This window comes from Antechinus flavipes, chromosome 4 (assembly GCF_016432865.1).
Source record: "Antechinus flavipes isolate AdamAnt ecotype Samford, QLD, Australia chromosome 4, AdamAnt_v2, whole genome shotgun sequence".
NCBI lineage: Eukaryota > Metazoa > Chordata > Mammalia > Dasyuromorphia > Dasyuridae > Antechinus > Antechinus flavipes.
The window spans coordinates 270,151,269-270,176,834 of record NC_067401.1 but is presented as its reverse complement, the minus strand read 5'-3'; positions in this window follow the sequence as shown (position 1 = coordinate 270,176,834).

Here is a 25,566-nt window from a genome sequence, read left to right as displayed (position 1 = left end):
GCAAAAATTGGTTATATCTAATTTTTATAGAATTGTAATTTGTATAATTTGTAAGTTTAACTCTAATCTGGACATATTGATTTATATACACATATAAATGTATATATCTGTTTCTATATCTATATATGCGCACATTCACATATATATGTATTATGATGATCAAATTAGATTTATAGATGCAAAGATAGATTAGCATGACAAATACAATTAATATAATTTATCATAAAAAAGAAAAACCAATCAATTCATATGATTATATCAAATTACACTGCGAAAGAATCATTCATGTTAAACATTTTAAAAAAGCACAAATGTTGAGGTGGCATTTTTCATTATAGGGAAAAATCTGCATTCAATGCTAAAAGTCAGTATTATTTGTAATGGAAAAACATTACAGTCTTTCAAAAAACAAAGGAACAAAAAACAGAGCAATGATGTTTCTTTTCCTGATTATTATTTGACAAATCTAGAAATTTTGGTGAGAGCAATTAAATTAGAAAAAGAAATTAAAAACACAAATTTTGCCACTGAGGACATTTGCAGACATGATGACTTACTTAGAAAACCCTAGAGATTTTGTACAGACTCCGATGATTGATTCAATGGATAAGTTTAGTAATGTAGCAAGACTAATCCACAAAAGTAAATAATATCTCTACAAAGCAAAAACAAAAACCAAAAGGCAATAATGGGAAAAGAAATCTTATTTAAAACAGCTAAATAATTCATGATTTCTTTGTCTCCATCTTTCTCTCTGTCTCTTTTCCTTTTTCCTTTACTATGGAATAATTTGTTTTCCAAGAGGGCACAAAAAAAGGAAATTTTCATAAGGAAACATGAAAAAAAATTGAAACACAGCTTTTCAGACTTTGAGATAAAATGTGTGACAAACCCAGACTATTCTAATAACTAGATAGAAAACTTTACCTCAGATGAATCTTCTGAGAGGACCTGTTTGAAAAAAGAATAAAGACCAGAATAACCAATATCTGCAGGGCATTATGGTCTATCATTTCATTTGCATTTGATTATTTTTAAAGTTTTAAAACTTATAACAAATCTCGTTTTTTTTTTTTTTTTTTTTTCTGAGGCAATTGGGATTAAGTGTCTTGCCCAGGGTCACACAGCTAGAAAAACTGTAAGTCTAATAACTATATGGAATCAATGGAAAAACATTATAAGCATATCTGAGGTCATACCTAAAAGAAAGATGGAGTTGTTGAGTTTCACATTATAAAATAGAGGTTGAATTACTGTTTATGAAGCATTAGAAGTTATGGGATGATAGAGAAAAAATTATAACATAGATATGACAGGTTAGAGAGTAGAAAAGAAGAATATGAATGCAGAAGACAAGAACAGAATATAGAGGACTCTAGGAGGAAAGGTGACTGCAAATGTTAAAAGTACACAAGTTAATACAGGGATTGATGGAAGGCTTTGAAATTGTTGTATTGAAATTTGTACTCATTAAAAGATGGTTATTGCTTTGCTTAGAGCTGATTAACTATTAGCAAAGAACTCAACCCTACTGCTTTGTGGAGAGCTTTCTGCAACACTTTCTAGTGTTCTTTAAAGTCTGAGAGAAATCTCTGAGACATTTAGGTTTCTTTCTACTGCCTTCTCTGATATGAGAGACACAGAGAAGGGAAAATATCTTTGCATCTATGTGTGTGTGAAGACAGTTGGCTTTCTGAAAGTTGATCGGGGAAAGCAAAATCTCCTACTATTTGAAAATCCGTCCAGGGAAAGGTTTCATGACCTTATCACCACCCACTACTTAAGAGGGAAAAACTCTTTAGAAACTTAGAGTAGATCTGAGGAACTTAGCAGTTTTCTAGTTTAAGGGAATTACTTGTCACTAAAAGAGGCTCTGCACTTTCTCAGCATCCTGATGTGGTTGTGTGCCAGAAGAATTTGTTGAATCTTAGGTGACCTGATGATTTCAGAGAAGTGGCTTTATTCATTAGGAGTGTTGTAAGGACCAGAAGGGGAGCAGATAGAAGAGAAGCAGTTTTGTCCATGACTTTTGTTGCAGACTTTTCTTTAAAGAGATCCAGGATATTAAAGTCTTCCATATAGAGTTATAAGTTGACTTGTGTCAATGAGTTTCTCTTCTCTTTCCTTATTAGTAAATGTGATGATTATTTCTGCTCTTGTTTTTTATTGACTAAAATTCATAATTACTTCTGATTTTGTCTTGTAAATATTATGGTGGTAGTATTGATAGTACATTTCTATAAATGTGGAATGTTGCATATACTGTTAGATATTTGTTATTGATTGATTTGATTTACTGAATTTTTCTTTCTTCCTCTTTTTTTTCTTAAAAAAAAGAATATTATAAGGGATAACTCTCTGAAGGAGAAAAAGGAGGGACAAAGGGGAAAATCTGGTGATATGAAATAAAATAAATCCAAAATTTAAAAAAAATTCAATGGTGAGAGTTCAGGGGGCCAAGATGATAGAATAAAAGTAGGGACTCTCTGAAGCTATCCCCTAAACTATTCCAGATATCTTTAAATAATGATTCTAAACAAATTCTAGTGTGACCAAACCCACAAAAAGCCAAAGTGAAGCAATCTTCCAGCCCAAGACAACTTAGAAGGGGGGAAGGAAAGATCTGTTACACTAGGGTGATAGTGCAGTGGAATCCAGGGCAGGCCATGTCAGGAAAGATTGGTCCCAGGAAACTAGAAGCATTTGGGGCTTCTTTATCAGTGACCACAGTGGCAGTTTCCAGACCTCTCAGCCACAGATACCAAAGATGACTTAGAAGGTTGGCAGGAGAGATTTGTTTCACAAAGGTGAGAGAACACAGTCCACATTCTGTACCAATACAGTCGGACCCCAGCAAACCAAGAAGAGGTATTGAGAGCCACTAAGTCAACAGTAGCAGAGGCAGCTTTTAAAACTCTTAGCCCACAAACAGTAAGGGGGTTAAACAATTTTGATCAAAAAAGAGATTGTTGGGTATTGCTTTGCTAGCTATGAGGCAGGACTCTGTTGCTTTGCCCATACTCAGGTCTGGAATGTAATACTGAGTTCACGCAAAGAGAAATGTACTGTGTACAAATTAACAACATCATTTGTAAGATGATTGTGAATGATTTGGCTATTCTCAGCAATATAATGATCCAAGATAACTCTGAAGAACTTATGAAGAAAAATGCCATCTATTCCCAGAGAAAGAACTGATAGTGTTTGAATACAGATTGAAGAATAATTTTTCCCACTCCTTTTTTCTTAAAAATTTTGGGGGTGTTTATGTTTTCTTTCACAACATGATTTTTGTAGAAATATTTTGCATGATTTCACTTGTATCTTTTCAGGTGAGGGTAAGGTAGGGAGGGAGGAAGGCAGAGAATCTAGGACCCAAAGTTTCAAAAACAGATATTTAAAAATTGTAAATGGGAGAAAATATGGTGCTAATTAAGGAAAAAATTCAATGATATTACAGATTTTTTTCTCTAAAAGGCCACTGTAGTTCAGAAGCCACAGTGGCAGATAATAGTAGTGTACCCTCTTCTCTTTCCAGCAGGGAGAGAGATTAATAACCAAGGTTATTAATAGAACTTCAAGAGAGCAAATCATGGAACCTGGGAGTCCTTTGAGGTTAAGTGATGTGCCCAGGGTCTCTCATACGCTAGTATGTCAGAGGACAGATTTAAATCCAGATCATCCTGTTTCTAGAGTTTGAAGTGTTTTAGCTCTGGGTGTATTGGATAGATTGTTTTGACATGCCTTCATGCTGCCAATTTGTAAAGAGTCATGAACATTTATAGTGTAGCAATTTCATTTTAGAAATTGTTCTTATGTGTCTCATCTAATTTACTTATTTATTTTCTCACTAAGGCAATTGAGATTAAGTGACTTGCCCAGGGTTACACAGCTAGAAAGTGTCTGAGACCAGATTTGAACTCAGCTCCTCCTGACTTCAGGGCTGGTACTTTATTCACTGCACCACCTAGCTGCCCATATTTTTAAGAGATAAAAAATATCGACTTTCAAAGAATAAAAAAATAAAAACCCCAGAATTATCAAGGAACTATGATAATCCAAATCACTAAGGATTTGGAATGATGCAAATAAATCCTTAGCCACTAATTTCTTCTTACTTTGCATAGTTAACTGGTCTGTGACAGATGTATATTGTTTATATACAGCTGCTAATTGGAAATAGAACTTAATCTAGTTATTTTTATCTTGATTACTAGTTTTAAATAAAAATGTCAAATCCCAAAGTCTGATCTTTGTGGATTTTAAATTAGTTTTTTGATTGGATATATTCAGTATTGTCATAGTAAAGTCAACAACATGAAAAGTTATATTGGGGAAACACTTAAAAGCAGATAGATACCTGACCTATTTTTTTGATAGAATGTTGCATAAAAGGAGATATTTGATATCAATTTGAAAAATAAAGCAGAATTTGCATAGGAAGCCAGAGATATTGGACATACCATACTTTCATACTGTCTCTGTACATGCAAAACCCAAGTCCATTTATTGATAGTAAGCTTTAGGTATTTTGCAATAGAAAGAAAAATCTTGTGTTGCCCCCAGTCATCATTCTTGACAGTAAACTATTCATGAGACCCAAAGGAATATGAAGAATTTATTACTGTAATATGCTCTATTGCTATAGTGGAAAAATACCAGTAATCTTTGAAGTTTTCCAAGGTAAATCAGGTAAGAGAATATAAAAAAAATGGTTGCAGAAAAATGTGCTTTCTTAGGCACATTTTTAAAAGGACAGCCTAGAAGACATATTGTAAAATTTCCTTAAATCTTGAACATTTGTACAGATTATAGCAATGAGTTCATCCTCAGAATTGAAAATAAACTTTGGATTCCAAAATTTACATAACATTTTATATTTATATATAGTTTTCATTTCAGGGTGGCAAGATCTTCTTTAAAAAGAGGATATTCAAATGTATATTGTTGTGAGGAAAATGGTAAGTGAGAATTTCAGAAGTGAGAAATGAAGCTATCAGGCAATAGCTTTTGCATCTGTAAAATGAGGAGGTTGGACTAGATATCATATCTCCAAAATATCTTTCAGCTTTAGATTCTTTGATGCTATGTGTGACACCATTGGGAGATCTGGGATTAAAGCCCAGGGACCTCATTTCACTGGTTCCTCTACTGAAAATATTTTTGTACTCCTTATTAAAATGTTTTAACTCCTAATAGAAGATCTTAGTGTTTTAACTATGTGTTAGTAAAATTAAACATATTTTAGAACAATTTCATAAGTACCATGACTAATTATGATGATTCAAAAGTATGTACTTAGAACTATGATTTTTTTTGGTCATAGGAGGCTTAAAATTTGAGATAAAGTCCTACAATATGGATTATATAGAGTCTTAGTACATGCCTAATTTTATAGGTATATCATCCCAATTCCAATACATTTATACAGTCAATTATATCAAATGCGTTTTACTGACATTAAGGAAAAAATGTAAAGGGTCATTTAGTCAGTTTTGGAAAAGTATTCTGAGAGTCAGTTTTTCCAATCCATATTTGATTTTTAAAAATCCCCTTTACAACATCCAATTTGCTAAGTAGAAAGAATAATGAATTTCAGAGGTCTAGGGTTTGAATCTTGGCTCTACTACTTACTACCTGTTTGAACAAATTAATTAACTTTTCTGGGTCTCATTATCATCACGGATAAAATGAACATTATTTCCAGATAAGAATTTATGTTCCTTTTATTCCTGACAAGCAGTCAAATAGCTTTTGCTTGAAAAATTTTTATTGGTATGGAAATCATGACCTCCTAATACATCTCATTTTGTTACTAAACAATTCGAATAGTCAGGATTTTTCCCCCAGCTCAATGTAGAGCCAAAAGTTGTTTTTCATTCATATTTGATTTCCTAAATCTGACATTCTTATCTTCCATCTACATGTGTTCACCTAAGAGGTTTTTGAGAGTAAAGAACTAGAAACTGAGAGGCCTTAAACTTGAATTTAGTTTGGTAATTGTCAAGAGGCCCTGAGATAGAGTTTGTGGTTGGGATTGGAGAAATTTTGTAGAACTTGGTGAAAAATTGAAAGACAAATAGAAGAAAACAAACTAATGATAGAGAAGTTTCAAGGAGAGGAAGAAAGATTTAAACAAATGGAACCTATGTGAAAGGAGGGGAAAAGGAGGAAAAGATAGAAAGAACTCTATAAGCAAAATCAATAGTCACACATGGCTCTCTTTAACAATGAGATGATTCAAACCAGTTTCAGTTGTTCAGTGGTGAAGAAAACCATATACAAGCAGAGAGAGGCCCGTTAGAACTGAATATGGACCACAAAATAGCATTTTCATACTTTCTAGACTTGATGTTTGCTTACGTTTTGTTTTTCTTCTCAGTTTTTTTTCCCTAGATTCCAATTTTCCTTGTGCAGCAAGATAACTGTATAAATAAATGTACATATATTGGATCTAACATATATTTTTAACATATATTGGATTACCTGCCATCTAGGGGAGAGGATGGGGAGAAGGAGGGAAAAATTTGGAACAGAAAGTTTTGCAAGGGTCAGTGTTGAAAAATTGCCCATGCATATGTTTTGTAAATAAAGCTTTGATTAAAAAAAAGTGATTGAAACAGTACTCAAGCTACCAAGAAAAAAAAAGATCAATAGTCATAGACAAACTGAACCTAAAGGAGAAGGACTAGAGAAGAAAGAGAAGATGATAAACCAGAGAAGATGAAGGAGAAAGAAGTTGCTCAGACAAGGTAAAGAGTTTGTAAGACAATGGAAAAGAAGTTGGTTGGAATTGCCAAGATGCCATGGAAGTAATATATTGATGAAGTAAGAAGGTACTAAATAGGTAAAAGCAAAAGTGACAGCTCCAGAGTTGAAGACCCAAAACAATCAGCTAGAATTATCCTATCTAGATATTGGGTCTAAAATTTGTAGAACTATTCAAAATTCTTATTATCTTCTCCAAAAATCACAGTCTTTTCTTTCCTGTTTTTGAAAGGTGCTGAGTTATGATTTTAACTCTGATATAACTTAAAGAATTTCTTAGGTTACTGAGATATTAAGGGGTCTTCTGTTCACTACACCAGTGATCTCCAAAGTGGGGGCCTGAGACTCCTTAGACTCGCAGGGGTCCTCAAACTTTTTAAATGGGGGGCCAGTTCACTGTCCCTCAGACTGTTGGAGGGCCAGGCTATAGTAAAAACAAAAACTTTGTTTTGTGGGCCTTTAAATAAAGAAACTTCATAGTCCTGGGTGAGGGGGATAATTGTCCTCAGCTGTCGCATCTGGCCCTTGGGCCGTAGTTTGAGGACCCCTGCTAGAGATTTGTGACATTATGCAGGGCAGACTAGGATCTGACTCAAAGACTTATATGATCAACTGATCAGAAGATAGAAGGAGAGCTAACATCAAAAATATTATGTTTCTTATCTTCGTCCTTTCAAACTACCTTGTCTTCCAGATTTCCCCATCAAGGAGAAGATCACCGTCATCCTTCTAGTCTTTCCAGTTCTCACAACTTCATTTATTAATATCTTTGATTCCTCACTTTTCCTCACCCCATATCCACCCATCTAATCTGTTTGGTAGGCAAATCTTGTCAGTTCCACATTTATCCCCTGTTCTGTATCACACAATCACTCTCCTTCGGCCCCTCCACTTCTTTCACCTTTATTATTACAATAGCTTCCAATTTTTCTTCTTGCTTCCCTTCTCTCCCTACTACCATCGATGCTTCACATAGATTCCACAGTGATTTTTTTTCTAAAGGGAAAATGACTATGTAATTCTCCTGCTCAATAAATTCTATTAGCTCCCTCTCGATTCTAAGATCAAATATTTATTTTTAACAAAATGTCTAAAACTTTAATCTCATGAGATGTGCAATCACTTCAGCATATGTTTATCATTTAAAAATAAACAAATTAGTGATGTTATGATCAAAAAGTTTAGAGACCACTGTGGACCATCACATTGTTTCTTTTCTTTGTTAATGTTGATTTATCATCCGAAAAGCCTGAATCATTTCACAACTGGTTAACTATACAACAAACCAACCAACCTACACTCAGCAGGGATTAAGTGCTTTCAACTCGCTGCACAAAATACATGATGGAGAAGAAAGGGCCCTCCTTGGGCAGGCAACAGCTGTGGCGCCAGCATCTGGGGTTCTGTGATAATCACCTCCTGTGAATCATCCCAGTGCATGCGCAGCGCTGGCTGAGTCCAGGGAGCCTTGAAGCAAGTCCATCTGCTCTTCACTTGGCATTTCCCCATTATCAGGGTCACAATTTGTGTCAGCTGCAGTAGCTGGCTGCTTTTTGTGGAGATGACGTTCAGTACAGGGGGAGTGAGGGGTCGGGATGACAATGGGAACTTGCCAGTCAGCAGACAGTTTAAGGTGTTCTAATCATTTCCCCCAGGATAAAGAACAGGGCAGTGAAACAGAAATATTTCCTAAGAATGACATTTTTCATTGCAGAAAACAGTTTTGCTCTTCTTCCTGTTTCACTACCACACACATTTTGAAAAACAGCTATTATAAAATAGCATTTTATAATTAATGTTTTTAAAAATCACCATACTGCATTTAGATAGCAATGTAATGTTTACAAAACACTTTGTTCATTAAACTGTGAAGGGATGCAGTGTGGACATTCTTTTCATTTTATAAATGAGGAAATGAGCTAATTGGTTTGGCCATCTTCAGAGTTAACTGGGAAACATTGGAGTTTGGGTATAAGAAGCTGGATCTTCTGAATCTGAGTACAATATTCTCTTTATTCTGTCTCTCTAGTTTTAAAAGTATATTTAAATTTTATAGCTGGCTTTACTTAACTCTCAGATTCCTGAAATCCACCTCACAGTTTTGCTGTGACTAATACTGTAAGTTCTACTTTGAGTAGCCAGAAACATTTTAGGGTCCAGTTCCAGGATATGGTATTTATTGGTGTCTAATTTTTCAAGTTTTTGTGATCACATTCTATTCAATGGGCTTGCAAATTGGGAGTTAGTGCCACTTTTTTGACTGCCTATTGAAAACATTTCCCCAGATTTCTGAATGAGGCTACTAGCCACTAAAGAAGCAAGAGCCTGAAAAATATAACCTCAGACTTTTGTGCCATAGAAACTTCTATCTGAGGCTGCAAACTTTACAAAAAATACATTTTGATTATTATTTTTTTGATAACTGATTTCCTTTGTAACTCTACATATTTTGTTTTGTGCATTTAAAGGCATTATTCATCCATAAACTTTATCAGTCTATTGAAGGGAATGGAATGGACTACTTCACAAAAGAATTTCAGAACCCTCATCATGGCACCTACATTACATCATTAGATATTATATCCTGGAATTGGACTCTGGAATGTTTCTGGTTACTTAAGGTAAGATTTTCATATTGGGCACAGCAGAATCATGAAGTGGACTTCAGAAACCTCAAAGACAGGTAAAGACACAAGTAAGGCAATGACAAACTGGCATGGCTAGCTTCCAGGCTCTCTGCACTCTTATTAAGCATGCTTCCACTAGACAGTTAGCAGAGTATTGAAATAGGGGACAAGTGTTCAAGTTGAGGAGAATAAAAACCATAGCTACTAAAGGATGCAGAGCAGGTAGAGTAATACTAAAATGTCATCCTTAGTTGCAGGGGTCCTCAAATTATGGCCCGTGGGCCAGATGCAATGGCTGAGGATGTCTATCCCCCTCACCCAGGCTATGAAGTTTCTTTATTTAAAGGCCCACAAAACAGTTTTTGTTTTTACTATAGTCCGGCCCTCCAACAGTCTGAGGGACAGTGAACTGGCCCCCTATTTAAAAAGTTTGGGGACCCCTGGAAGAGCCTAGTATGAAATACAGGTTATGAGACCAACAGACCCTGATAGAAAGCTCAGCTCAAGTGCTACCTCCTCCATGAGACCTTTTCTGATGTGGCTTGTGCTCTACAAGCACAATCACCTTGCATTTGCCTATTATGTATTTCAAATAATGTATAGGGGTATATATGTATATATGCATATACACACATGAATATATTATATATGTATATTGAAACGTACATATACATACATTTTTCTTCTTGTTGAGTCATTTTAGTCATGTCCGGACTGTCCCTGACCCATTTGGAGTTTTGTGGCAAAGATACTCTAGTGGTTTTCCATTTTCTTCTCCAATCCATTTGTAGATGAGGGACTAAAGCAAATAAGTATTAAGTGATTTTCCCAGAGTCACACAGCTACCAAGTAACTTTGGCCAGATTTAAACTCAGGAAGATGAGTCTTTCTGACTCTAGGTCTGCCACCTGGCTATACACACACATACACACAAACACAATCACACACACACAAATATATGTGTATGTCCATGTGTGTATATACATATATCACATATATGCACTGATTAATAATAAAACCAACCAACTCATATTCAGCCAAAATTCAGTTCTTTATATGTATATATATATATATATATACATATATATATATATATACACATGTGTACACATATGTTTGTGTGTGTGTATATATATATATATAAATGCCCCAATATATGTATAGTCTCTTAAGAGAATATAAATGCCTTGAAAACAAGTACTGTTTTGTCTTTGTCTATGTGCCACCAGTGCCTAGAACAGTGATTGGTACTTAGTAAGCAATTGATAATCCTTGAGGATAATCCCCATTTTCAGGGCAAGCTCTCAGGGTTCAGTGTATTCTTTGGATCCATGCTTCTAAAACTGTAGCTCATAATTCCTTAATTGATTATTTTGTTTTTAAAAAGTCAGCCAGAGGATATAATTATCTTGAAGAAAAATTATTTACTTGAAGATCATAGTAAGAATTTGTATGTATAGTAGATCATTCCTTTCCTGTCCTTCCCTATCCCACCAATAAACTTAGGATATACTTTACTGAAAACACACACACCCTTAGTGGGAAGAGTATGCAAACACAGAGACTAAGCAGAATGATCTATCATATAAAGAACATTTATGAATAAGCAACTCACAATGATAATGTTACAGGATCTCCAATATCCTTTTGCAATGACCCCTAAATTGCTCTTCTCTAGGTTAGACATTATGGCTAGTTGAATTGCTCTGCTGAATTAATGGCAATCTGCTCTCTGCTAGACATCTTACTTTGCTGAGTTCATGGGTCCTACTCTCCTGGATACATCCATCACTTGATTGGTAATGGTCTCCATAATCTCCAGCTTCTGGCTAAGCTGAAATACTTGGATGGAACGCTGGTTGACTTTTCTCAGCAATAAGCACAAACTTCATGAGAAGATAATTTTCCCATGTGCTGCTTCCTCAACGTTAGTTCTGAGGCTTGCTAAATCTTGAAGGTGTTAAGCTCTCTCCCTTTGAACTTCTCTCGGACACAGGACGTTGAAGCTCAAGAAGCAGTATTCTTGAATATTCCTTCTAGGTCACTTGTCAGTGTAGGTTTCCAATAACCTTATGCTTCTGCTGTAAGATGCTGATGGAGGGGAGGGAACAGAGATAAACCCCCTTCTCTCTCTTGCTGTAGCTTTTAGAAAGGCCAGCGTCGTCGTCGTCGTCGTCGTCGTCGTCGGCGTCGTCCTCTTCCTCCTCCTCCTCCTCCTCCTCCTCCTCCTTCTTCTTCTCCTCCTCCTCCTCCTCTTCTCTCTCTCTCCCCTTCCCTCCCTACCTCTTCCCTCCCTCCCTTCTTTCTTCCCTCCCTTCCTCCTCTCTCCTTCCCTTCTTCCCTTCTTTCCTCCTTCCCTTCCTCTTCCCTCCCTCTTCCCTCCCTCCCTTCCTCCCTCCTTCCCTCCCCCTCCCTCCTTCCCTCCCTTTTTCCCTCTCTCCTTTCCTTCTTCCCTTCCTCTCTCTCTCTCTCTCTCTCTCTCTCTCTCTCTCTCTCTCTCTCTCTCTCTCTCTCTCTCTCTCTTCCATGTTTTTAAACTGTGTTTCTCCTGCATAACCAGTTAAGTGAGTAGGCAGAGAAAAAGAACACCCAGGGACAAATCTATTTTCTCTGCCAATCTTCAGACATGCTTTCTTATTTTTTGTACAAAAATGGGATGCTCAAAATTTGACATCCTTAATTTAACCAGTTGATTGTGGTAATTCTCCCACATGCCTTCCAAAATCATTAATTTAATTAGTAGATCAGAAATTCTATGATGCCCTGCATCCCCCACAAATGTTTATAGATTGATCAGTGGACATGGACTAATGTGAAATGTCAAGAAGTCATGTTGAAATGGAGATGTCTATTCATTTGTTCAATTAGCAATACTCTTCAGAACTAATCAGGTGAATTACCAGAGGTACATGTCAATCAAGCTAGACATCCTGGCATTATTTAAATTGAGACTAGTTGCCTAAGAAATCTTGTCAGATTTATGGTAGATATACTTACTGATTGACAAATGTTAACAGTTGTTTTCTTAGATAATTGACTTGGTCATTCTCCAGTTAATACATTGTTCCTTTTCTGCTGGCCTTCAAGTACAAATTTTGCTGCTGTTTTGCCTCAACTCATGCTTTTCAAAATAATAGAAACCATTTCCCTGAAACTCTCTGCCATCTAATGTTTCCCATGGCCTTATAACCCATGCCAAATACAGCTTTGTGGGTCCTATGCATTCATAAAGAGAAATAATTGTACTCCATCAGAGCTTCCCCAGTGCCTACCTCGTATACTCTTGTAAGGCACAGAGATAGCACTTGCTGTGATGTCAGGGTACTCCAGTGTATTGCAAAAACATCACTGACATGTTGCAGAAAGCTAAATTTTCTTTGTCTCCTTTCCTTTTGTGAACTGCTATTCAAGTAATTCCTGTTTTTCTTTTTGAATCTTTCACAATTTTCCTCTTGTATTTCCTCCATTGTTTTCCCTAATATTTTCCCCTTCTTTTTCATCCTTCTATCCTCTATCAAGTCATTCTCCTTTCAAACCATTTCAACAGAAATCTTTATCTTCTAATCTGAGCTGCTCTCCTGTCACAGCTATTATCACAGGTTTGTTTTTTTTTTTTAACCATCTTGTCTTTTTTCATTATCTAGGCAACAATTCTGTAAAACTAACCCTCAACATTATTCTCTTTTTTCTCATAGCAATTTTTGACAAAATTTCTCTATATGTTTTATGGTATTGGGGGAATCTGTCTTTTCTTCTCTTCAGATGTGTCACAGCAAATCTGAAAATTTACATGTGACCAAAGAGCTTGAAAAATATCATACTTAATTGCTATATAAACTAACTCTCAGGGATTGCTAGGTGTCAATAATCAATAAGGAGTATTTTCAATCCTATAAATATAAATATATATGTACACACACATACATATATATATATGTATATATATATATTCATGAGAAAGAATATCTCAGCCCATATAGGTTCAATCTGAAATTGCACATTTTTATGATGAGCCCTGGCAATATATCATCAATTGAGGCATTCAAGTGTAGACTGAATGAATGATCACTTGTCAGGGTTTTGTAGAGATGAAGAGATTCTTCACTATGGGTTTAACTAAATTAGGAGTTCTTCTATGCCCAAAAAGTTATCAAACTGTGCATATTTTCTGATTCAGCAGTGTTTCTACTGAGCTTACCCTAAAGAGATTATAAAGGAGGGAAAGGGGCCCATATGTGCAAAAATGTTTGTGGCAGCCCTGTTTGTAGTGGCAAGAAACTGGAAAATGAATGGATACCCATCAGTTGGAGAATGGATGAATAAATTGTGGTATATGATTATTATGGAATATTATTGTTCTGTAAGAAACAACCAGCAGGATGATTTTAGAGAGGCCTGGAGAGACTTACATGGACTGATGCTGAGTGAAATGAGCAAAACCAGGAATTCATTATACATGGCAACAGCAAGACTATATGATGATCTAATTGATAGATTCAGACCAGTTCCAATGGTCTTGTGATGAAGAAAGTCATCTACCCCCAGAGAGGGGACAGTGAGAACTGAATGTAGACCACAACATAGTATTTTCACTTTTTTCTGGTTGTTTGCTTGCATTTTATTTTATTTCTCTTCTTTTTCTTTTTTGATTTTTATTGTGCAGCATGATATTTGTGGAAATATATAGAGAAGAATCACACATGTTAACATATATTGGATCAGTTCCAATGGGACTGTGGGAGGAGGTGGGGGGAAGAAAGGGAAAAAATTAGAACACAGGATTTTGTAAGGGTGAATGTTGAAAATTATCTATGCATATATAGAAATATATGAAAATAAAAAGATTTAATTAAAATAAAATGAAAAAAGAAATAAATTGGGAGTTCTTACTTTGAGTTACATAGATAGAATTAAAGAAGTCCCTGAACTTGGATGGGAAAAAAAATACATCTTTCTCGTCACTAATATTTAACTCAAACTTAGCATTTATTTCAATTATGAATGTAGAAACAGACTGCATTCTGACAAGGAGTCTTTATGCTTCAATAGCCGGCCAAAGGCATCCATGAGATAGCTAATCAACACACTAGTTAGAATGCTGGCCCTAAAGTCAGAATAACCCTGTTCCACTCTGACCTCAGATACCTGCTAGCTGATTGTTCCTAGGCAAGTTATTAATTTCTGTCTGCCTCAGTTTTCTTATCTATCAAACTGGAAAAACAGCACCTACTTTCAAACATGAGTATGACAATTAAATAAGATAACATTTGTTAAAGTACTTAGTATAATGTCATAAACATAGTAGGTGCTAAATAAACAAATTTGTTTTCTTCCTTCAGTGACATTACAATGTTAAAAATTAGAAGAACACAAAGATCACTGTCATTGTTGAGATTCTATAATCTTGTGATATTGAAAGTGAAAACACAGAGACCATGTCATGCTATTCAGAATACGTGAATTCAAAGTTTATACATATTACTTTCTCTAATTCTTTTTCATTCATGCTTGCTATATTTCCTTGATTAGACTGGAAGCTCTTAGAAGGTATGACCCTAGCTTTTAATTCTTTTCTATCTAGAGTACTTAATAGAAGATACTTAACATAATAAGGCACAGATATTCATGTGAAATGGTGCATTTAAAAGTATCCAGTGGATTGATTGAGACTAGATGTACAGTTTACATAATTTAAGACCAATAAAAGATTTTTAAGGGAAATGTGTGCTCCTACCTTAATTAGAAGCCAACATTAGCAAACTTTTCCAGATAACTGTAAAGCTGTCGGCTGTCTACATCACTTGGAATTGAGCAGATGAGTAAGAATTTATAAGGCAATGCTCTTTTAAACATGGCAAAAGCTATTTTATTTTACTAATGAAGGGCAAAAAGGATAGATATATATCACTACTAATGTAAAAAGTACGTTATAATCTAAATGATTTATCTATTAGGATGACAACGAGGTTCACTATTAAAGATGCATCATCCTTGAATCAAAATATCTTTGCTTCTAGAGGTTAGTGTCTAACCCTTTAATATTAATTTAACTTTTGGAGAAATATGACACAGAATTGAGTAGCATAAAAGTTAATGAGAAACAAATGAATGTGGAAAAGATTTATAATTTATAATTAAGTGCATCTAGCAGGAAGTATATTTAGTACAGTAAAGATAAATGTTAAAACAAGAAATTTGTTACCAAAGAGTGCTATTAAAATAAAATAAATGGTATGACACTGACTTTTAAAGGAGGCAAAAATCTCTAAAAGCAGTATCAGAGAATTCTTTTCAATGAAAACCACATAATGTTGGTTTAATTCAGTAAAGAGACACAGAATTAAATATGTACAATAAAGCAGTGGGATTGGCTCAAAGCATTGTTGAGGTTAAGTTTAGACATTTTGAAAGCGAAATCTCTGAAGTCCTTATTCATATAATCATAAATTTCAATGTTTGCAGTAAGTTAGAGGCCATTGAGTTCAATCCCATTATTTTACAGATGAGGAAATAGAGGTTAAATGACTTCTCCAGGAACACAAAGCTAGTAAGTTTGATTTAGACAAATTGAAACCCAGCTCTTACTGATGTCAACTCCAGTGCCCTTTCAGCTATGCTATATTTCCTTTCAATGCTTATAGCATCTAATATTCCTGAGAAGTCTCTCACCCATGTATTAACCAGACCCTGTCTTAGATATCTACTCAGATTAGGTGAGGTAAAATAGATTCATGGTGGTAAGACCACAAAGTATACCCTGAAACAAAATGTTTTAGAAATTGTCTGTACCCTTAAAATTCCCCTTAAATGTTTTAGAATTTGTCTAATCCTCTCTGTGCTTGTAAAAATTCCTTAAATTTACAATCAACTGCTCCCACTCCCCAGATTAGAATAAAAAATTACAATAACACTGGGATTGAGTTTTGTAAATTAAATTTTAGTTGTTTTATCCCTAGCTGCATCTAACTGATTACTCTGATAATGAGGAGAAACAGTCTCATCTGATTGAGATAGACTAGTATTGTAAGAAAAAAAAAAAAAAACCCTGAATTTTATCTTGATGGAAGCAGGTTCAAATCCCAATTGTATTACTTATTAGCTGAGTAAATTTGAAAAAAATCTTTTCCTTATCAGTAAAGTGAAGGAAGTAAATAATCAAGGAGGAGGGCAGCATAGTAGATCAAGTTCTGGTCATAGGGTTAATAAACCTGGGTTTGAATCTCATGCTTAGCATTTAATTAGCTCTGTATTCCTGGAAAAGTTACTTAACTATCAGGATTCTTAAGTTCCCTCATTTGTAAAATATCGAGGTTAGAATAAGTGGTCTATAAAATTCTGTCCAGGTTATTGGAGGACTTCAAGAAGAGACAAATTTTGTAGAGAGGATTTTTGTTCTAGTCTGCATAGGATTTAATGATAACTGAAGTTTCTTTTCTATATCTCAAATTCTGTGATTTAATGATTTATTATAAAATCAGAGATGTGTACTCCAAGCAGAAATAAAGTGATGCTTAATAATATGGCCCAAGTCCTTTTCATATAATACATTAAATAATAGCAAATGATAAGCTTATTATAAAATAATAGTAATAAAATATGCAACAAAATAGAAAGGCAAAATAATTAGTGTTATTTTTCACTTTGGCAACATCATTGAAAGGAAATAATAAACATGACAAGAACAAAATAGACTCCATTGAAAAAATCACTCTTTCTAACAAACTTGATTTTATAGAGGGTTAACATAAGAGATTTTCCATAAGTATAGTGATTTGAGGGATCTCAAAGGCTCATATCCTCAAAACAGGTCTGCCACTGACCTGATATATTCCCACTTTTAGAATTGGAGACATTGTCTCCAGAAGGCTACTATTTTAAATGAACACATTGTCATTTTAGCATGGATTAATGAATTAGATTAACTACCGAATACCTTGGACACAGAGAAGATGAAACAAATGACAAGAAATTCAGTCAGATAGAGTATAATTTGAAATGATAAAGCACTTGCTTGTGATAACCAACATTACTGCTTTGAACCTTGAGGTCCATGCAGGTCTAGGTTAAAGGTCCCAGTGCAAGTGGGAAGAACACAAGAAAAATGATACCTTTTCTTTTAATGCTGTCCAGGGACATTCCCAATAACATACAATTCTTTAGCTCCTGGTTCCAAAAAAATTTTTTTTTAATTATAACTTTTTATTGACCGAACATATGCACAGGTAATTTTTTACAGCATTATCCCTTGCACTCACTTCTGTTCCAACTTTTCCCTTCCCTTCCTCCACCCCTTCCCCCAGATGGCAAGCAATCCTTTACATGTTGAATAGGTAACAGTATATCCTAGATACAATATATGTGTGCAGAACTGAACAGTTCTCTTGTTGCACAGGAAAAATTGGATTCAGAAGGTAAAAATTCCCTGGGAAGAAAAACAAAAATGCAAACAATTTACACTCATTTCCCAGTGTTCCTTCTCTGGATGTAGCTGTTTCTGTCCATCATTGATCAATTGGAACTGAGTTAGAGCTTTTCTTTGTCGAAGAAATTCACTTCCATCAGAATACATCCTCATACAGTATCATTGCTGAAGTATATAATAATCTCCTGATTCTGCTCATTTCACTTAGCATCAGTTCATGTAAGTCTCTCCAAGCCTTTCTGTATTCATTCTGCTGGATATTTCTTACAGAACAATAATATCTGGTTCCAAAAATTTATGGAAACTGTTGGATTATAGAAAGAAGAGCCACTCTGGAAAAATGGAAAGTATGCTCTGTTTGAAGACCTAGCTCAAGTTCCACTCCTACCATTTCCCAAAATTTGTATGAGTGAGTCAAGTCTTTGAATCTCACTAAAATGTGGGAAGAAAATTACTGTCCATCTTCCAGAGATGGTGATATATAACTGATCATAGAAAGAGAATTAGGAAAATGACAGATATTAACAATAAATAATTGAGGGGAAACTACATTTACTACAATATGGAATCCTGAAGTATCAGAAATTTTGTCAAGGACCTTTTGCTACTTATTAAATTGATTGCCTGCTGTATAAACTGTATTTTGGTGAATTTATGAGTTTTGAATAACTAATATGGTCAGCATGGACTGCAGTTTCCTGCTGTTTGCCCAACCATGAAAGTAAATGGCCTGAAGGAGTGATTGCCCCTTTCTAAGCAACTATTAAGTGGGGAGTGACTTGAATACTCTGATGGAGGCTTCATAGTTAGGTTAGTTAGTATGTTAGGCAGAATAAAAAATAGAGTCTGTTTTAGCCAGTGAGTGGCTAAGACTGTAGTGGCTCTGGTAAGAATCAATATTTGTACATTAATGCAACTATGATCTTTGATTTATGTATTCCTTTTGTCTGTGTAGGTAAAACCCACTACGTCTGCTCTTTCTGTGTAATAGGAATAGCTAACATTTAAAAAATAATTTAAAATTTGTGGTTTAAAAAAGAGGTAGTGTTGAGAGATATAAAAGGGGCCTAAGAACCAGGAAGAGAAATGTTCAGGTATTGACTTAATTGGGGTCAAGTAGGTAGTGCAGAGGATAAGAGTGGATGAGCTTGGAGTTAGGAAAACTCCTTTTCCTGAGTTCAAATCTGGCTTCACACATAAGTCAGATGTATGATCCTGGGGAAGTCACATAACATAGTTTGCCTCGGTTTCCTCATCTGTAAAATGAACTGCAGAAAGGAATAATAAACTACTCCAGTATCTTTTCTAGGAAAACCCCAAATGGGGTTACAAATAATAAGTCATAGCTGAAAAACTACTTATTGACTCTAACATATACTAGTTATGTGATGGCAATATGAATTAATCTCTACATGTTCTAAGCAGCACTCTAAGATAAGCTACAGAGAAGATGTTGAGCTTCCCTGGAAAGGGAATTTTCTCATCTGGTAAGTTTTTCACAGCAAGCAAAACATTAAATAAAACAGTCCCTTTCCTCATCCCTTGATTTTTTTCTGCTCATTAAAAATTTGTTTTGGCATCTAGATGGCAAAGTAGATAGAGTACCAGTCCTGAAATTAGGAAGACTTCAGTTCAAATATGGCCTCAGACACTTAACACTTACTAACTGTAAGACCCTGGGCAAGTCACTTAACCTCAATTGCCTCACCAAAAAATTATTTATTTAAAAACTATAGAAAACTTTTTCAATGGTAGCAACTAATATAAAATTTATTAACAAACTAAATCAACAATAAAGAGATAATTATTTATATTATTTCAGTTATAAGAAAGATTACAACCAGAATTATCTCAAACTTTCACCATATGGATATCAGTTCTTCACTTCTAGAAACATGACTTTGCCATTCAGTTCTCTATATAGTAATTAAAATTTTAAAAGAATTTTTTGTCATGTTTCTCTTAAAGTTAAGAGTTGAAATTCAGTTCTTTAAGATTCATTAAAATTTGAAGCATGGTTGTCATTGTGTAAGGAAGATCTAGCTTTTAGTCTTGCTTGAGGTTATATATATTAACTTTGTGACCCTTGAAAAGGCTCCTAAATCTAATGGAGTCAGGATGTCAGGGATTCCAATATGACCTCAGATAATTACTAGTTATTTATCATTTAACTTTGTCTACCTTAGTTTTCTCATCTGTAAAAACTGGAACAATGATAGTACCTTCCTCCTAGGACTGATGTGTGGATCAAATGATAATCTTTGTAAAGTACTTAGGACGGTGTCATCAACATAATAGGTACTAAATAAATACTTGTTTTCTTCCTTCCATGAGACAAAAAATGTTAAGAACACCTTGAGTAGAATAAATCAAAGATCACTTCCAATTTTGAGGTATTATAATCATATGATATTGAAAGTAAAGACATGTTATACAAAACATATTGATTCAAAATTTACATATGTTGCTTTATATATTTCTATAATTCTTTTCCCTCCATATTTGCTATAATTACTTGATTAGCCTAGAAGCTATTTGAAGGTGTGGCCCTAGCATCTCTCTTTATTGTGATATATCAGTCATTTAATCTTCCATGATGGCATAGGATATAAGACAATATGATTGACAAGGATGTTTTCCTTTACAATATCAGTATTAGAGATAATCTACAATTTTAAATTTAAATTTTAAAACTTATCCCTTCTCCTAGGTTCCCTTTTATGTATTTACCTCATTGTTGACTTGAAAAATCTCATTAGGATCATCAGAAATTTTGTTTACTTCTTTGTCTTTGTTGAGTAATATTAGCGAAAAGTTAGAATGAGCTAGTCAAGTAAGATGTTAGCTTTTGCTTATCATAGGCACTGCAAGACAAATGGACCTAATCATGTCCTCAAAATATTTCTTCTCTCTATTAAGTGCTGATGAAATCAACATCTAAAATGACCAACTATCTATTTCCTGAACCTGTACTTTTTCTTTCTGTACCTTTTTATGGGCTCTGTCTTAGGCTTCTAATGCATTCCTGCCTCACATCTGCCTCTTGGATTCTTTCCTTGCTTAGCCTAGGAGTCACCTTTTATATAAGCCATCTCTATCTTTGTCCTCATCATTGGTAATATTCCCCTCAAATTATCATGCATTTACTTTTCTATCCCCTAATAAAATGGAAATTCTGCAAGAAGAGAAACCATTTTTTTTTTTGTTATCACAAACACCTACAAGTACTTTAGGTGACTAATAAATATCTATAAAACAGAATAATTTGTAATTTTCTTGTGAATCCTTTGTACTTGTCTTAGATCACTAGGTTGCTGAGAGGAACTGAGTCAATCATAGATGGTAATTATATAACATGGCTGATACTATGTCCATTTTTTTCCTGGTTCTGATCATTTAGCTTTGCATCAATTCATATGTCTATTCAGGTTTTTTTTTTTCTGAAATCTGCCTGTTCATCATTTCTTATTACACCTTGCTAATGTTTTGCTTAAAATCATTGCATCAATATTCATTAGGAAAATTGGTCTATACTTTTGTTTCTCTGATTTAGCTCTTCCTGGTTTAGGTTTAAGCACCATATTTGTGTCATAAAACTTTAGTAGGACTCTTCCTTTACTTATTTTTCCAAATGGTTCCTTTGCCTTCCAGAATATTATGTTCTATGACCTCCAATCACTATTGGAATTTAACTAGTATGGACTTAATTGTTCTTTAAAAGTTTGCTAGAATTTACTTGTGGACCTATCTCTTTTCCTAGAGAGTTCTTTAATGATTTTTTCAATTTTTTTTTTAAGATGGAGTTAATTAGGCTTTCTATTTCCTGATCTGTTAATTGTAATTTATGTTAATTAAGGTAATTTCAAATATTCATTGATTTCACTCAGATTATCAGATTTATTGGCATATAATTGGGCAAAATATTTCCTAATGATTATTTTAATGTTTTTCTTCATTGCTGGCGATTTCATCTTTTCACTTTTGATACTGGATATTTGGTTTTGTCTTTCTTTATTTTTTTAAATAAAATTAACCAATAGCTTATATATATTATTGGATTTTTAAATAAAACCAGTTTCTAGATATATATTTTTAACTCAGTAGTTTTTTTTTCAATCTTATTAATCTTACCATTGATTTTTCAGGATTTCTATTTAGGTGCTCAATTGGAGATTTTAATTTGTTCTTTTTCAAGTATTAAAAAAAAACCTAAAAGTTTTATACCCAATTCATTGATCTGTTCCCCCACATATTGCTTTGGCTGCATTGCATAAATTTTGATATGTTATCTTACTATTATTCTCTTTAATAAAATTATTGTCTCTATGACTTGTTCTTGACTTACTTATTATTTAGAATTAAATTATTTAGTTTCCAATGAATTTTAATCTATCTTTTCACTACCTTTTGATGAATGTAATAATGCATTACTATTCAAAAAGAATACCTTAATGTTTTTGTTTTTTTTATATTTGATTTTGAGATTCTTATATAGACCATTTTTGCATAGGTGTCATATATTGGTGAGAAAAAGGTATGTTCTTTTCTTTTCCTATTCAATTTTCTCCAAAGGTTTGTCATAGCTAGCTTTTCTAATATCCTACTCACTTCCTTAACTTCTTTCTTATTTACTTTATGGTCAGATTTAATTAGTTCTGAGAGGGGAAGTTGAGGTCCCCCACTAGTGTAGTTTTGCTATCTATTTTTCCTGTCACTTCTTTAAGAATTTGAATGCTAAACTGGGAAAACATCTTCACAGTTAAAGGTTCTGATAAAGGCCTCATTTCCAAAATATATAGAGAATTGACTCAAATTTATAAGAAATCAAGCCATTCTCCAATTGATAAATGGTCAAAGGATATGAATAGACAATTTTCAGATGATGAAATTGAAACTATTACCACTCATATGAAAGTGTTCCAAATCACTATTGATCAGAGAAATGCAAATTAAGATAACTCTGAGATACCACTACACACCTGTCAGATTGGCTAAGATGACAGGAAAAAATAATGATGAATGTTGGAGGTGATGTGGGAAAACTGGGACACTGATGCATTGTTGGTGGAGTTGTGAACGAATCCAATCATTTTGGAGAGCAATCTGGAATTATGCCCCAAAAGTTATCAAATTGTGCATACCCTTTGATCCAGCAGTGTTACTTCTGGACTTATACCCCAAAGAGATACAAGAAGGGAAAGGGACCTGTATGTGCCAAAATGTTTGTGGCAGCCCTATTTGTAGTGGCTAGAAACTGGAAATTGAATGGTTAGGTAAATTGTGTATATGAATGTTATGGAATATTATTGTTCTGTAAGAAATGACCAGCAGGATAAATACAGAGAGGCTTGGAGAGACTTATATGAACTGATGCTAAGTGAAATGAGCAGAACCAGGAGATCATTATACACTTCAACAACGATACTGTATGAGGATGTATTCTGAAGGAAGTGGATTTCTTTGACAAAGAGACCTAACTCAGTTTCAATTGATAAATGATGGACAGAAGCAGCTACATCCAAAGAAAGAACACTGGGAAATGAATGTAAATTGCTTGCATTTTTGTTTTTCTTCCCAGGGAATTTTTACCTTCTGAAACCAATTCTCCCTGTGCAACACGAGAACTGTTCAGTTCTGCAAACATATATTGTATCTAGGATATACTGCAACATATTTAACATATATAGGGCTGCTCGCCATCTAGAGAAGGGGGTGGAGAGAGGGAGGGGAAAAATTGGAACAGAAGCGAGTGAAAGGGATAATGTTGTAAAAATTCTATCAATAAAAAGTTATTATAAAATAAAAAAAAGAATAAAAGAAATGTGTTTTTCAAGCAAAAAAAAAGTTTTAAAGTTTGAAACACAGTTTTGCAGGGATGAATGTTGAGAGCTATCTATGCATGTATTTTAAAAATAAAAAGCTAAAAAAAAAGAATTTGAATGCTATACCACTTGGTACCTATATATTTAGTATTGATATTGCTTCATTGTCTATGATTTTTTTTTAGCAAGATGTAGTTTCCCTTTTTATTTCATTTAATTAGATCTGTTTTTGCTTTTGCTTTGTCTGAGAGGTAGCTATCCTCTGCTTTTTAAAAAATCTTCAGCTGAAGCATAATAGATTTTCTTCAGCCCCTTACTTTTACTTTGTGTATGTCTCTCTGCCTCAGGTGTCTTTCTTGTAAACAATATATTGTAGTGTTCTGAAGCTCTTTGATCCAACCTGCTATGCACTTCTGTTTTATGGAAGTGTTCATCCCATTCACATTCATGATGTCAGGGTTATGTCCCTCCATCCAATTATTTTTCCTGCTTGTCCCCACTTTCCTTTCACATTTTGTTTCTGTCAATCATATCCTCTTAAATGCCCTCCTTTCTAGCAGACTCCTCCCAACCTCATCCTTCTCCCTTTACTTAACCTTCTCCTACCCTACTTTCTTTTTAAGTAAGCTAGATTTTGATTGATTCACTGATTCAACTGATTGATTACCTATATTATTTACCCTTTGAGCAAAATACTAGTGAGAGATTCAAATGATGCTCATCATCCATCCTTCCATCTTTTCCTCTACTATGGTAGGTCTTTTTTTTTTTAACCTCTTCATGTGAAATAACTTATACCACTTTATCTTTCCCTTCCTTCTGTGTCCACTGTACTCCTCTTTCTTATTCCTTATTTTTTCTATCATTTCCTTGATTCATCTTATATTCATACCTTCTTTCTATATTTAATGTTTTCTTTTCTCTTTTTATCTGTTTATGCTTCTCTTGAGTCTTCATATTGGAAATCAAATTTTTGATTTACTTCTGGTCTTCTCCCTTATGAAATCTTGAAATCCTGATATTTTATAGAATGACTATCTTTTTACTTGAAGTATTAGGCATAATTTTGTTGGGTAGATGATCCTCAATTGTAGTCTTAGTTCCTTTGCTTCCAGAATAGCATGTTCTATGATTTCCAGTATTTTAATGTTGCAGCTGCCAAGTATTGTGTCTCCCTCATATTTGGATTGCTTCTTTTTGGCCACTTTTGCTGTTTTTGTTTGCTTATTTGTTTGTTTGTTTTTTAGCCTTGATCTGATTGATAATTCTGAAACTTTGTTATAATACCTTGGAATTTTTTTTCGGGGAGGATCTCTTTCCTGTGCTGATCAGTAGATCCTTTCAAATCTTATTTTGCCCTTTAGCTCCAGGACATTAAGGCAGTTTTCCTTGATAATTTCTTGAAAGATACTGTTCAGGTCCTCCTTTTAATTATACTTTTCAGATAATCCAGTGATTCTAACTTTGTCTTTCCTGGATTATTTCCCAGGTCAGTTGTTTTTTCCCTATGAGGTATTTTACATTTTCTTCCATTTTTTTTCATTCTTTGGAATTTGATCAATTCTTGATGTTTCAACTAGTAATTAGCTGCTAGTTGCTCAATTCTAACTTTTAAGGTATTGTTTATCTCACTTAGCTTTTGTACTTTCTTTTTTTTTTGCTAAATTGTATTCTTTAATTACTATAGGAAATAGAATAGTTTAAAAGTTTAAGACATCTTCCTGAAATTCCTATTTTAAATGTCCAGAATCATATAAAGATAACAATTGGTAAGAAAATAATTAAAGCAACATTTGTTGCCTATAGAAGATGAGGCAATACATATACTAAATGGCCAGAAGAAATATTTGTTCAAGTTGTTATGGGAGTGTTTGGACAAGAGATAGCTTGAAAACAGTTACTGGGGTAAAGATGAGGAAAAGATGTT